Source organism: Eulemur rufifrons, chromosome 10 (assembly GCF_041146395.1).
Source record: "Eulemur rufifrons isolate Redbay chromosome 10, OSU_ERuf_1, whole genome shotgun sequence".
NCBI lineage: Eukaryota > Metazoa > Chordata > Mammalia > Primates > Lemuridae > Eulemur > Eulemur rufifrons.
This window is the reverse complement of record NC_090992.1, coordinates 23,801,794-23,816,220: the sequence shown is the minus strand read 5'-3', so window position 1 is coordinate 23,816,220 and position 14,427 is coordinate 23,801,794. Positions and strand designations below refer to the sequence as shown.

General features: G+C 43.9%; 1 non-coding gene across 1 annotated transcript; it reads right to left on the bottom strand.

The window, feature by feature from the left end:
• Positions 1 to 416: 416 nt before the first annotated feature.
• On the bottom strand, positions 417 to 525 carry LOC138393348 (U6 spliceosomal RNA). Its single transcript, XR_011235167.1, has one exon. It is a non-coding gene; the product is annotated as a U6 spliceosomal RNA (small nuclear RNA).
• Between the last annotated feature and the right edge of the window lie 13,902 nt (positions 526 to 14,427).

The window sequence follows — 14,427 nt, the reverse complement described above, 5'->3', positions numbered from 1 at the left end:
TTCTCCAAATCCACTGGAAAGTGGACACACCTGGTTCCCTGCTTAAGCCTTTTTCTTTCCTGTCCTCTCCTATGTTATCGTACACAATATCTCTCTCTTCAGTGTCCTGATGCCTCTCTTTCTCTACTCCCACTTCAGATTTCTTGCTTTGTTATCTCTGGAAGAATTTGCTGAACTCATTTCTCTCACATGGCACCCCAGAGTCAGCCTTTTCTCCAGAAGAGATCATGAGCACTGATAATGCCTACAGGACATGGGAGAAAAGATGCTAGCATTAAGGGGAGTAAAAATAAAATTCTATTTAAAAAAAAATTTTTTTAAGTCCAGGTGTGGTAGCTCACACCTGTAATCCCAGCACTTTGAGAGGCTGAGTTGAGAGGATAGCTGGAGGCCAGAAATTCTTTTTTTTTTTTTTTTTTTTTATGGAACACTTTACGAATTTGCGTGTATCCTTGCGCAGGGGCCATGCTAATCTTCTCTGTATCGTTCCAATTTTTTTAGTATATGTGCTGCCAAAGTGAGCACGAGGCCAGAAATTCGAGAACAACCTAGGCAATGTTGCAAGACCCCATCTCCACACCAAAAAAAAATAAAATAAATAAAATAATTACAGCTAGTATTTCTTAAGTACCACGTACCAGGCACTAGTACAAACACTATGGTACATCATCTCATTTAATTCTTAACAATAAGGCAGGTACTACTATTATACTCATTTTATAGATTAAAATTTTGAGGCATGAAGAGAGTGCCCAAGGTCACTCAACTGGTAAGTTGTATAGTCAAAATTCCAGTTTTACACAGAAAATACTGAAAATGGCAATAAGCAAATATCACCATATGCTCTGCCTATTTCAAGCCAGGTGGCTCTTGAGGGAAAGGCCAGTAGAAAAGCCTAGTCAGGGCAGTCCCAGAATCTCATTTCAAAATAACAGAAGGAAATGAATGTACTTTGTGTTCACTTTGTACCAGAGATATTCCCATAAACTCTCATTTAAAATCCTGTAAGTTAAGTCTCCTCCTTCTTTTACAGATGAAGAAATTGAGCCCCAGCTAGGTTAAAGATCTTATGGGTACATAGCTAGCTAGCAGCAGATCCTGTCTAACCTAGGTCTTTCGAAGTTCATGACGGTTTCACTAATTCATTCATTCAGCAGATAGTTATTTCCTGCAGGCTAGATGCCTGCCATTAGCAGACACAGATCCTGCCTTACAGGGTTTTCGCCATGACACTTTATCTATAGTTAACCATAATCAATTAATTTAACACAACATAGAGTCTACGAAATTCCTAGACCCTGAGGTCCCAGACTGTATAATCCCCGACAGTGAGAAAACTACAGTTTTGATCCTGGGGTGGAATTACCTCTTGAAGTAATTCATTGCAGGATGCTGCAGTGAATAATTTAAATTTCAGATTTATAACAGTTTTTGGCATAACAAATTACCCTCCTAAGTCACCATTTTCAACCTGCCACTCAAGAGCCTCTACTGGCTCCCTATGTGCACGTGAAGTGTACCACCTTCAGCTTGGCTTTTAAGGCCCTCTCTGTGTTCTCATACTGTCTTTCAAGGTCTATTCTCCACTACTCTTCAAGCCCCCAATACTAGGAAGATATGGTCATGTATTCTTCATCCATTCATTCAACCAATAAATATCAAAGGCCTATTATGTGTCAGTTACTGGGCTGGGCAGTAAAGAACATAAAAGATTAGCCAGGCATGGTGGTGCATGCCTGTAGTCCCAGCTACTCGGGAGGCTGAGGTAGGAGGATCGCTTGAGCTCAGGAGTTTGAGGTTGTTGTGAGCTAGGCTGACGCCACGGCACTCACTCTAGCCTGGGCAACAGAGTGAGACTCTGTCTCAAAAAAAAAAAAAAAAAAAAAAGAACATAAAAGATTTAGTAACTGCCCTGCTGGGGCTTATTTTTCTAGTCAAGAAGCTAGAAAATAAGCAAACAATGAATAAACAATATGATGACATATTGTGAGCAGTACCATAGGAGAAATAGACAGAGGTGATAGAGAGTAGCTGGAGGAGGAGCAGAAGGGTGTCTCCTTTAGATAAGGTGGTCGAAAAGGCCTCTCCGAGGACAGGACATTTTAACTAAGATGCAAAGGGAAAAAAGGAGTCAGCTACTGGCATTGCTGGATGAACATTTGAGTCAAAAGGAATAGCCAATTGCTTAAAGTTCTCAGGCAAAAGAGGGCTTGGCTTATTCTAGAAACAGTTTAGTTGAAAAAGAATGAGGAGGAAGAGGAATAGGTGAGATGAGGTTGAAAAGGAAAACAGGACCCAAATCATATGGTATGTACTACAGATACAAAAGTAAGTGATTCTGCTCTCCGGGAGCTCCAAATCTAGTGGGGAATCTGTCTTTTATATTTGCTGTTGTATCCCAGTCCCCTCTGCATTCTGCCTCCTCCTGGCATGGAATTAGCCTAGGGGAGGCCCTTGATATTTGTGTAATGAATAATCACATGGTATTTGTGGATGGCTAAATGGTTGGATGGATGGAGGGAGGGTTCAGTGGATTTGGAGGGTTGGATGGATGGCTGATAGATTGGATGGATAGTTGGAGGATTAGACAGATGGTTGACTAGATGGATGTGTGTTTGGATAGACAGATGAATGACAGGGATAAGGAATCTAGCTGATTGCTCAAGCAAATCCTCACTGTCGTGAGCAGACTTTGATCTCAAGCTCTGCAGGGTACCATAGTTTGGTGGCTGAAAAGTCAGAGAGTAGAAGTGAATGAACCTGTATCTGACTCCCCAGTCAGCCTCTGACTAGCTGTATAACCTGAGCATGATCTCAGACAAGTTGCTCAACTTCTGTTTCCTCATTCATAATATACCTCAATAGGCCGGGCGCGGTGGCTCACGCCTGTAATCCTAGCACTCTGGGAGGCCGAGGTGGGTGGATCGTTTGAGCTCAGGAGTTCGAGACCAGCCTGAGCAAGAGCGAGACCCCATCTCTACTAAAAATAGAAAGAAATTATATGGACAGCTAAAAATATATATAGAAAAAATTAGCCGGGCATGGTGGTGCATGCCTGTAGTCCCAACTACTCGGGAGGCTGAGACAGGAGGATCCCTTGAGCTCAGGAGTTTGAGGTTGCTGTGAGCTAGGCTGACGCCATGGCACTCACTCTAGCCTGGGCAACAAAGTGAGACTCTGTCTCAAAAAAAAAAATAAATAAAAATAAAAAAATAATATACCTCAATAATAACTACCTACCAATAGAGTTTATTTGTTTTTAAATTATGTAAAATGATACAAAGTGCTTAACATAGACCCTCAATCATAATTGTTAGCAATAGGTCCAGAAATGCAGTCTTATTGCTGCAACTGGGGTTGATCGTATTCGAGGGGTGCTGACTCCCAATAACCAAATTTGTGAAAAATTAAGTAGAAACCCAAACAACAGGGTCTTGGTTCATGGAGACAGAAAATATGGCTAAATATGGCTTAGTGGTTATTTCCTATGGGCATGGTCTTTCAGGAAATCAAGTTATAGACACAAGATAACATGAGGGACATGGCTATCAAACCCTGGAGGCTGAATAAATTGCTCCTCCTGTTCGAGGCCTATTACTGTCTAGGTAACGAATATTTCTCTTCTAGAATCAGATCATCTGCTCCCAGACCAACATTGTGATGGATAGCTACTGACAAATATGTCAGTCACTGCCTCTGTGTGGGGTGGGGGGGGGTTGTCAGTGTATTGAGGGATCTTTCTGAGAATCTGCTAAAAAGCTATTTCATACATATTGTGTGATCCCATTTACATATAGTACAAAAACAACCAAAACAAATTTATGCTTTTTGAAGTCAGGATAGGGGTTACTCTTGGTAGGGGATGGGAGGACAGTATAGCTAGTGACTAAAAGGAATATGAATGGTGCTTTCTGGAACTCTGATAATTTCTATTTCTTGATCTGGGTACTGGTTGCACAGGTATGTTTAGCTTTTAAAAATTCATCAAGCTGGGCCGGGCGCGGTGGCTCATGCCTGTAATCCTAGCACTCTGGGAGGCCGAGGCGGGTGGATCGCTCGAGGTCAGGAGTTCGAGACCAGCCTGAGCAAGAGCGAGACCCCGTCTCTACTAAAAATAGAAAGACATTATATGGACAACTAAAAATCTATATAGAAAAAATTAGCCGGGCATAGTGGCACATGCCTGTAGTCCCAGCTACTCAGGAGGCTGAGGCAGTAGGATCGCTTAAGCCGAGGAGTCTGAGGTTGCTGTGAGCTAAGCTGACGCCACGGCACTCACTCTAGCCTGGGCAACAAAGTGAGACTCTGTCTCAACAAAAAAAAAAAAAAAAAAAAAAAATATTCATCAAGCTGTGCATTTATGTGTACTTTTCCATGAGTAAATTTGTATTAGTTATCCAGAACTGCTGGTGTCTTAGTGTCCTAACAACATACGGTTATTTCATCATAGTGTCTGTGGGTAAGAAATCCAGGAATGATTTAACTGGGTGCTCTGTTTCAGGGTCTGTCACAAGCTGCAATCAAGATGATAGCTAGGCTGGCCTCGGTGGCTCAGGCCTGTAACTCTAGCACTCTGGGAGGCCCAGGCAGGAGGATTGCTTGAGCTCAGGAGTTTGAGACCAGCCTGAGCAAGAGTGAGACCCTGTCTCTACTAAAAATAGAAAGAAATTAGCCAAACAACTAAAAATAGAAAAAATTAGCTGGGCATGGTGGCGTGCGCCTGTAGTCCCAACTACCCAGCAGGCTGAGCCAGAAGGATCGCTTGAGCCCAGGAGTTTGAGGTTGCTGTGAGCTAGGCTGACGTCATGGCACTCTAGCCCAGGCAAGAGAGTAAGAGAGTGAGACTCTGTCTTAAAAGAAAAAAAAAAAGGATGTTAGCTAGAAGTATGGTCTCATCTGAAAGCTCAACTAAGGAAGCGTTCATGTGATGGTTAATTATATGTGTCAATTTAACTGAGGCAAGGAGTACCCAGATTAAATATTATTTCTGGTGTGTCTGTGAGGATGTTTCTGGATGAGATTAGCATTTGAATTGATAGACTCAGTAAAGTGGATAGCCCTCCCCAGTGTGAGTGGGCCCCATCCAATCTGTTGAGAGTCCGAATAGAGCAAGAGGTGGAAGAAGGAGGAGTTCACCTGTTTTGCCTCCTGTCTGCCTACTTGAGCTGGAACATTATTCTTCTCCTGCCCTTGGACTGGGAGATGTGCATTATCGGCTCCCCTGGTTCTCAGGCTTTTGGACTTGAACTGGAATAACACCATTGGCTTTCCTGGGTCTCCAGCTTGCAGACAGCAGATCCCACAACTTCTCTGCCTCCATAATCAAGTGATCAAGTGAGCCAATTCCTCGTAATAAATCTCTTCCCCCCCAAAAAATACACACATCCAATTGGTTCTGTTTCTCTGGAGAACCTTGACTAATACAGTCCACTTCCAAGCTCACTCACATGATTATCAACAGGGTTCAGTTCCTTGGTGGCTGTTGACCAGAGGCTGCCCTCAGCTAATTGTCACATGGGTCTGCTTTGTAGGACAGCTCAAAATATGCAGCTTGCTTCATCAGAGCAAGCATCTGAGAAGAGCCAGAGAAAATTGATGTGAGCAAGAAAGAAGTCACAGTATTTTATAGCCTAGTCTATAAAGGTGAAGTGGGGTGAGGGGCACCCTATCATTTTTGCTGTATTCTATACAGAAGCAAGTCACAAGGTCCAGCCATTCACCAGGGGAGAGGATTGCACAAGCGCATGTGTGCCAAGAGGCAGAGATCATTGAGAGCAATTTCAGAAACTGACACCATAGAATTTAAACATTTAAAAAAATGAAAAGGAAAATTTGCTCAGATGGTTCGCCACCCCCACGCCCTAATACTCATCTCCAGACTCTGCTATAGCCTCCTGCTCTATGTGGGTGCCATACACCTCCACACCGCCTGCCCTCTGATAACAGAGTCTCACTGCAGACTGCCAGGTGGAAGAGGCCATCCTGTTACAAAGGTAAATCACAATATTGAGGTCAATCCTCATCATGAGAGCCACCATGAATACAATCACTTATTGAGCACTTCCTATGTGCCAGGCAGAGACAGCAACCAGGTGAGCTTGAGGGAAGCAAGCACATAAAATGGGGGCGCTCTCTTGAGACATCTTCCTCCACAGCCTCGGGGTGTTCTTAAACACTGCTCCTCCCTCTTCTTTGTATATTCTTAACAATGGCTGTGTCAACGTAATTCCTTAAACTTTGACCACAAAGGCACTACTCTGGAGAGGGTCGTTCAAGGCTAACCATCTTGGTTTGCCTGGGACAGAGGAGTTTCCTGGGACATAGAACTTTCAATGTGAGAACTGGGACAGTCCTGGGGAAACCGTGATAGTTGGCTGCGCTTCATGCTACATATCTTGAAGAAACGAACACCAGGCCTTACAACATCCCAACACAGAAAGGGAGCCTCAAGGCCCGGCACGGTGGCTCACACCTATAATCCTAGCACTCTGGGAGGCCAAGGTGGAAGGATCCCTTGAACTCAGGGGTTTGAGACCAGCCTGTGCAAGAGTGAGACCCCATCTCTACTAAAAATAGAAAAAATTAGCCAGGTATGGTGGCACGCACCTGTAGTCCCAGCTATTCGAGAGGTTCAGGTAGGAGGATCGTTTGAGCCCAGGAGTTTGAGGTTGCTGTGAGCTAAGGTGATGCCACGGCACTCTAGCCTGGGCAACAGAGTGAGACTCTGTCTCAGAAAAAAAAAAAAAGAAAAAGAAAACAGCAGAGACGTTTTAGGAAGTCTATGTGTGTTCCACTCTACACAGAAAAAAAGCCTTGGCGAGATCTGTCTTGGTCACCTTTGTCCTTATTCGTAGTACAGTGCCTGCCATATAGTAGGCCTTCAAAAATGGTTGTAGAATTCATAAACTAATGACTAAATAAGTGGATGGTTATTTTTAGGTGGTAGGATCACTGTGGGTTTTTTTTTTTTTTCTTTTTATCCATCTACATGTCTCAATTATTCTAATTTCCCACCATGAATATGCATTTCTTACGGGGGAAATGTTTAAATTTTTACTTCTGCTAATAAATACATAAATAAGTAAATAAAATAGGGTCCAGGTTGCCTTTCAATCGGAGGATCCCAAACGTGGGTTCTCCGGACCGGGATCGCAGAGCCACAGGTGAGACTGGGTTACTCGGGATGTGATGGGTTAGAGCGAACAAGGGAGTCGCCCTCTGAAAAGCCAGAGGCTCTCGCAGCCTGCTGTTTCTGCTGTCGTTTGGGTCAAAACACCTCATTTTCTGCTCTGATATGTTTGCAGGGCGAAGGAGAAAAGCAAGTCCCAGGAGAGTTTGTCAAGGACTCTAAATGATTCATAGGTCGCTTTCCTCCTCCAGCAGAGGCGAGGCCTGGGTCTTGCCTGTCTTTGCACAGCGTTGGAGGTGGCGCTGCTCCTACCCCCAGCCTCAGCCCCAGCCCACCCGCCCCCAGAACCTTCAGAGGCGACCCTCTTCTGTATGAATTGGCTGCTGTATCGAAAGCTGAATTCCTTCCAGACTCAGCCCACTCCATCCAGGTCTGTGGATGCTGACAAAGAAGGGAACAGATGAAGCCAATTTATTTGTCCTTTCTTTGTTCCCTTGACCTTGAGGCACTTCACTCAGTGGAGCTCACCATGCAGGGAGCCCAGCAGAGTTCTGGAATGAAAGGCAAGAGACCTTGGAGGGCTCTTGCAGCCTGCACTCTTTCGTTCTGCTTTGGTCACCATAGTGACTTCTGTCTGAAGCCTCAACCCTGCGGTTATTGCTCGATATTCATTTATAATAAGGCCACCCCTGAGTTTTCCGCCCACTGGGGAAGCAAGTACCATGTGCACTGGAAGTTACAAAGCTGACACACTGGGGCCCTTAAACAGTGTACATCCGGGAGGGTGACACAGTCCTATGCTGGGCAGAGCGGAAAAGTCAGAGCTGGAAAGGAATTCACCTCCCATCTGGTTCTGTCCCCTCAGTTTAAAGAAGAAAAGAGAATTGCCCAGGGTTTCTCAGCGCTTCCAAGAGATAGCCAGGACCCGGAGCAGGAGCTGCCGGACTCACTGCGCTCTCTGTCACAGCCCGGTGTGTGCAGGGCCCAGGCTCCCAGTCCAGATTTTCTAACTTCTTGGACTTTTGTGCCAAACACTGGGCTTACACCTTCCAAGATTGTCACTAAAGGTTACCACAATTCATGGTAATCACAGCATGAGTCCCTAGTGAAAGACCTGAACTAAAACTCCTGAAGCCAGTCAAAAGATTTCCATTGCCGGTACAGATTTGTAAGTAAATTAGCTGATTTAATCCTGAAAATTCCCCCACAATATCATGTATCAATAAAAAAAAAATTTTTTTTAAGTGACTACTATTATTCCTTTTTTAAAGTGGGAAACCTGGAACTTCAGAGATTGCTTGAATGGATCCACTTGGAGTCAGAAGTGAAGGTGAGTCCTAACTCTGCAATTTACTAATTACAAAGAATGGCACAAAAGCTCAATAAAACAGGCACTGCCTTCAGACTCAGCTAGATGAAGTCCTGCCATTTCCTTGCTGTGTGACTTTGGACAAGATTCTTAACTTCTCTGAGCCTCTATGCTCCTGTAAAAACAGCATAACAATAGAACCTGCTTCATAGGGTCATTATGAAGATTAAGTAATGTATATAAATCACTTAGCACAGTGAGTGGTACTTTATCAGTTGTTCCTATTATTTCAAGATTTGAAAGTCAAAGACAAAAAGATAAAATCTGCATCCCACTGCCAGACTCACCCAGAGCCCAAGGTCTTCCTTTGTGTCAACCTAGGCACCAAATGCTTGGAAAAAAGGACATTTCCAGGTGAGTAAAGTGAATTTGAAAGATGATTTTCATAGCTTGACTTTTGAGTTTTTAAAAGACTAAGACCAGGGAATAGAAGGAAATAATTGATACTGGTGTCTTTCTATTGCTTTGCTGCCAATACTCTCCAGGGCTATGCTGCCTAAGACAATGGCCACCAGCTCCATGTGGGTATTGAACACATAAAAGGTGCCTGGTTCAAATTGAGATGTGCTGTAAGTATAAAACACACATTGGATCTTAAAGACTTAGTGTGAAAAAAATATTGTTAAATAATCTCATTGATAATTTTTATGTTGAGTACATATTAAAATAATATTTTAAATAGAATACATTATTAAAATTAGTTTCACCCATTTCTTTTTATGCTTTTTTTCATCTGAGACTGTCCCCAGATTTTGTTTTTGTTTTGTTTTTTTAAAAAGAGGCAGAGTCTCAGTCTGTCACCCAGGGTGGAATGCAGTGGCAGGATCATAGCTAGCTCACTGCAGCCTGGAACTCCTGAGCTCAAATGATCCTCCTGCCTCAGCCTCCCGAGTAAGTTTATCCAGCTTTTTCTGCTTTTAATATGGCAACCAGAAAATTTTCAGTTACATATGTGGCTCCCATTATTTTGATACAGGACGGAGCTGGTGTAGAAAAATCTGATTGCAGGCCGGGCACAGTGGCTCACGCCTGTAATCCTAGCACTCTAGGAGGCAGAGGCAGGAGGATAGCTCCTGATCAGGAGTTCGAGACCAGCCTGAGCAAGAGCAAGACCCCCATCTCTACTAAAAATAGAAAGAAATTAGCTGGACAACTAAAAATATATAGAAAAAATTGGCTGGGCATGGTGGCGCATGCCTGTAGTCCCAGCTACTCGGGAGGCTGAGGCAGAAGGATTGCTTAAGCCCAGGAGTTTGAGGTTGCTGTGAGCTAGGCTGACACCATGACACTCTAGCCCAGGCAACAGAGCAAGACTCTGTCTCCAGAAAAAAAAAGAAAAATCTGATTCCAACTCAGCCAGACTGTGTTGGGCACCTCCCCACATTTCCCTCCTTTAATTCTTACAATTTTGTCTGGAAGATATTGTCATCTACATTTTACTCCTGGAGCACAAGCTTAGACAATAAAACCCTTCATTTTGCCAGGTAAGGGCACCAAAAAAAAAAAAAAAAAAAATCCTTATTACTATGTACCATTATCATTTCAGGGCTGGGCTCCATAGCTCACGCCTGTAATCTTAGCTCTCTGGGAGGCTGAGGTGGGAGGATCACTTGAGGTCAGGAGTACAAGACCAGCCTGAGCAAGAGTGAGATCCTGTCTCTATTATAAAATAGGAAAAAAATTAGCTGGGCAACTAAAAATAGAAAAAATTAACCAGGCGTGGTGACACGCACCTGTAGTCCCAGCTACTCGGGAGGCTGAGGCAGGAGGATCGCTTGAGCCCAGGAGCTTGAGGTTGCTGTGAGCTAGGCTGATGCCACGGCACGCTAGCCTGGGCAACAGAATGAGACTCTGTCTCAAAGAAACAAAAATTTCATTAAAAAGACCATTTTTAATATGAACAAAATTAAAAACTTCAACTGTGAAACAGCGTACTTTGCCCCCCACAGCTGTTTCCCATTATAAAAGCAGCTGTCATTTCTTAAGAACTTACTACCCTGCAGGTACTGGGCTATTATATGCTTTGTCTCATTCAGTTCTGTAAAACCCACGATGCCAGTGCCATTATTATTATTATTATTATTTTTGAGACAGAGTCTTGCTCTGTCACCTGGGCTAGAAGTGCCATGGACTACAGGCGCCTGCCACCACGCCTGGCTAATTTTTCTATTTTCAGTAGAGAAGGGGTCTCGCTCTTGCTCAGGCTGGTCTCAAACTCTTGAGCTCAAGCAATCCTCCCGTCTCAGCCTCCCAGAGCACTAGGATTACAGGCGTGAGCCACCTCGCCCCGGCCTCACCATCTCTTTAGTTGTTTTCACTGAGTCATTCCCACCTTAGCTGTGAATTAAAGTAAAAGCAGCCCAGAATCCTGCCAGAGTCTGCTGTTTGGTCTTTGTTCTACCTAAATTCTGTATCACCTGGAATTAAACCAACTCGTTTAGGGAAAAAAAAGATATTTTTTCCATAAGAATATTTATTCTTTAGTGGGTAAACATTGACCACTGTAAAGAATATTTGGTCTCTGAATGCTATTCCAAGAGAAAAGCACTCCTAATTAATAATACCAACATTCTTGGAATAAGTACAAAGTAGTCCAAAGTGTCTAATTTGAAGAAAATATGATAATTTGCCTAGATTCTGTACTGCCCTCCCCTTTCTACCCCGGTGTTTGACTTCTCAGCACTGGTAGGTACAGGAAATGATAGATCTTATTTACTCATGTAACTTAATTGTTGTCCCCGCTGTGTACCTCCCCCATGTCCCCTTACCCCTGCATCTAGAGCAGTCTCTGGCACTCCCTAAGACTCAACAATTGAAGAGGGAATACATTTACTCTTACCCTGACATTTCCCTAAGGCCGAAGTGCTATTATCATCTCTTAAAATCAGTAGTTCAAAAGAAAGAACTTGGGAAGGGAATTTAATTTGAAAGTATCTCTGTTCTACCTGGCTTCTGGTGTAAGAAACATTTGGCAGCCTGTAATGGGTCAGGATTCCCATAATAAATCATCCCCATTGCCAACTTTACCAAAAGAGTATTCCATTGTTAGACAATAACGCTAACAAAAATAACTACTGTGTCTGGAATGTTTACTACATGCCAAGGACGGGGTTAATAAGCATTTCTTGCATGTTGATATCTTTCCATCTTTACAGTAGTCCTGTGGGGAGATATGATTATTCTCATTGTATACATGAAGAAACTGAGTCTCAAAGAGGTTAAATAATTTGCCTAAGGTCACCCACATGGTAGGTGGTAGAGCCAGGATTTGAAGTAAGAATGCTACGGTTTTCATCCCGGGTTAAGCATGAGAAAATGGAGATTGCCAGGCCCTACCCAAAGTCACAAGTTCAGGGCTTCCCTGGGTGTGGCCCTGGGACACAGTGAAAAGTCTCCACAGGTGACCTGAAGCCCACCAAAAGTTGAAGACCTAAGCCCAGTTTGGTCTTTTTTTTTTTTTTTTTTTGAGACAGAGTCTCATTCTGTTGCCCAGGCTAGAGTGCCGTGGTGTCAGCCTAGCTCATAGCAACCTCAGACTCCTGGGTTTAAGCAATCCTCCTGCCTCAGCCTCTGGAGTAGCTGGTACTACAGGTATGCGTCACCATGCCTGGCTAATTTTTTCTATATATTTTTAGTTGTCCAGCTAATTTCTTTCTATTTTTTAGTAGAGACGGGGTCTCGCTCTTGCTCAGGCTGGTCTTGAACTCCTGAGCTCAAACAATCTGCCTGCCTTGGCCTCCCAGAGTGCTAGGATTATAGGAGTGAGCCACCACGCCCAGCCTCCAGTTTGTTCTTAACCCCAAACTCACCCTTTTTCACTGCTCACTTGCCTCGAACCCAGTACTAATCATATTTTGTCACTGACCCTCGAAGAATGTTTGGCAGAACTACTGATGGCAGGGTACCCTGGAAAAGAACAGGCTTTGGGGGCAGCCTTGAGATTACATCCTGGCTTCATCATTTATCCTCTCTGGGGCTCTCTCTGGGCCTCAGTTTTTCTAGTCTGTTATTTGGCTTAATAATTCCTACCCTCAAGATTATTATGAGGACTAGATGACCTGAAACAACCAACCATGGTACATCATACCTGGCAGCAGGCATAGGACATATTTGTTTCCTTTCTTCAATGCCCTGCCCCATGTGTGTCACCTCAATCTGAAGCTATTCTAATAAAGCTCTTTTTCCAGGGAAAGTTCTCCAGCTGAGGTGCGAAGGCAGCTGTGGCCTTTGCTCCTGTCTGCCTGCTCCCTCACCAAACACTTCTCAGTCTATTTCTAGCTCATTGCTCACCAAGGTCCCTTTCCCTTTTCCAAGGTAGCTAGGATACAGGCTTGTTAGGCCAGGCCCTGAATTCCCTGATGTGGCCAAAGCAGGGCCTTAGGCAGAGGGACACGTGGGGAGGCTGGAAAGGACAGAATCATTGGCAACAATTTGTCCTGAGGATGGCGGCAAGGCCCACAAAGCCCTCTCCCTTCACAGCAGCTCAGAACCAGAAAGATGAATGAGCCAGGCTGGAGAAACCTGAGTCCCGGGAGGGAGGGCCGCGGTAGCAGGGAGTTAGCAGCAGTCCTTATCCTGTGAGCGAAGCCGGGTTGGGTTTCTTTCATTCTTTCTCTTCCCTCCCTCCCTCCCTCCCTCCTTTCCTTCCTTCCTTCCTTCCTTCTTTCCTTCCTTCCTTTTTCTTCCCTCCTTCCCTCTTTCCCTTCCTTCCTTTCTTTCTAGATAAAGGTTAGTATTTTTTTTTTTTTTACAGGCTTGAATGATTTGGGACATCAGGTGATCTGAGTATTGACTGGGATCCATGACAGGCTGGAATGGCAGTGTCTTGGTGGAGGCAGGCTGCTGTGGCATGTTTCAGCATAAGGAAAAATTAGAATAGTATGTACTTTCCCATGGGTTTTTTGGCGGAGAGAGTAAACTTCCTGCTTGGCAATGCAAGCAACTGAAAGAACATCACCTGCCAGGGCAATAGACCACAAGTCTCTCTCCCACACAGCAGTGAGAACACAGCATGGGTACACGGAGAGCGTCCAGACAAAAATGTGGGCTCAAATGTCCCTCCTTATAGGCAGAACTGCTGATTTTTTCTTCTTTATTTTTTTCTTTCTTTCTTTCTTTCTTTCTTTAAATAGAGTCTTGCTCTGTTGCCTGGGCTAGAGTGCTGTGGCGTTAGCCTAGCTCACAGCAACCTCAAACTCCTGGGCTCAAGCGATCCTCCTGCCTCAGCCTCCCGGGTAGCTGGGACTATAGGCATGCGCCACCATGCCCAGCTAATTTATATATATATATATATATATATATATATATATATATTTTAGTTGTCCAGCTAATTTCTTTCTATTTTTTAGTAGAGATGGGGGTCTTGCTCTTACTCAGGCTGGTCTCAAACTCCTGAGATCAAACAATCCTCCCGCCTCGGTCTCCCAGAGTGCTAGGATTACAGGCGTGAGCCACTGCGCCTGCCCTACTTGATTTTTTTAACAGAAATATTTGTTGAGATCATTTTAGATTCACACACAGTTATAAGAAATAATATAGAACAATCTCTTCTATGCTTTGCCCAGTTTACTTCAATGGTAACTATAGTATAATATCACAACCAGGATACTGACATTGATACAATCCACTCATTTATTTAGATTTCCCCAGTTTTCCTTGTACTCGTTTGTGTGGGTTTGAAGGTATGTATGAGTGTGTTCATCCTACACAATTTTATCACCTACATAGATTCTTGTGTCCACCGCCACAGTCAAGATACAGAACATTTCCACCACAACAAGAATCCCTTGTGTTGCCCTTTTTTTTTTTTTTTTTAACTTTTTTTTAATTTTAGAGACAGGGTCTCACTATGTTGCCCAGGCTGGAGTACAGTGGCTATTCACAGGTGCAATCATGGAGCACTGCAGCCTCAAACTCCTGGGCTTGAGCG